Source organism: Psammomys obesus, unplaced genomic scaffold (assembly GCF_907164565.1).
Source record: "Psammomys obesus unplaced genomic scaffold, mPsaObe1.curated_primary_1811, whole genome shotgun sequence".
Classification (NCBI taxonomy): domain Eukaryota; kingdom Metazoa; phylum Chordata; class Mammalia; order Rodentia; family Muridae; genus Psammomys; species Psammomys obesus.
The window spans coordinates 20018011-20019082 of NW_026585580.1; the positions used below are offsets into that span (position 1 = coordinate 20018011).

Genomic DNA, 1072 nt, shown 5'->3' on the forward strand with positions numbered 1-1072 from the left:
TCCATCATCTATCATTTATCTTATCTATTATCTATCTCTATCAATCTATCATCTATCCACATTCCTGAGCTATACTCAGGGAAAGCAGGAACTATGACACCTCCATAAATACCATGGAAGGACAAAAACCAAACAAAGAGCTGTTAAGATATCCCAGAAAAATTATCTAAATAAATTCTTCTAACTTTCCTATGCAACAGACTTGCACATTAGGAAGGTTGCCTTTGCAAGGCTGAGATATAAAACATTGCCACATCTTTAAAAATTATTCCTTCAAAGATATTTATTTATCTCTTTCATCCATCTTTCTGCGCTGTCAGCATGGTGTTCATGAATGTCTAGACAGATGCTCTCAATAAGATCAACAATGCTGAGAAGACAGGCAAACACCAGGTCCTCATCAGGCCAGGCTCCAAAGTCATCATTCAGTTCCTAAGTGTGATGATGAAGCATGGTTACATTGGTAAAATTGAGATAATTGATCATCACAGACCTGGGAGAATTACTGTTAACCTCACAGGCAGGTTGAACAAGTGAGGAGCGGTCAGCTCTAGATTTGATGTGCAACTCAAAAACCTGGAAAAATGGCAGAACAATCTGCTCTCATCCCATCAGTTTGGCTTCATTGTACTGAAAACCTCAGCTGGTATCATGGACCATGAAGAAGCAAGACAAAAACACACAGGAGAGAGGATCTGGGGATTCTTTTCTAGAGATGTAAAACAAATAAAAAGCCTCCGTGGACTGTGCTTAGGATCAGTCTTTTTGAATCTTTCCAGCACAAGAAAAAAATTTATTTATGTTTGTTTGTATGACGTATGAAAGTATGTATGTATATATGTATGCATTTAGTGTGTATGTATGTACACACCTGCCAAGTCTCACTAGCAGGGGTCAGATAAGCTGCTAATATTGTGTTTAAAAACTCTTCACCACAAATAAAATAGGAGGCTTACCTATTGATTTCAGGCAGCCTATGCAAATATGCTTCTAATCTAGTCACATGATAGGAATATTCTGAGAGACAGTATTAAGTGATCTCATCATTGTGAGATTACTGCTATTGGGGACC

At 37.9% G+C, this 1072-nt stretch overlaps 1 pseudogene; it reads left to right on the forward strand.

Moving 5' to 3' along the window:
• The first annotated feature begins 321 nt into the window (after positions 1-321).
• On the forward strand, positions 322-822 carry LOC129677472 (40S ribosomal protein S15a-like; annotated as a pseudogene).
• The last annotated feature ends 250 nt before the right edge of the window (positions 823-1072 follow it).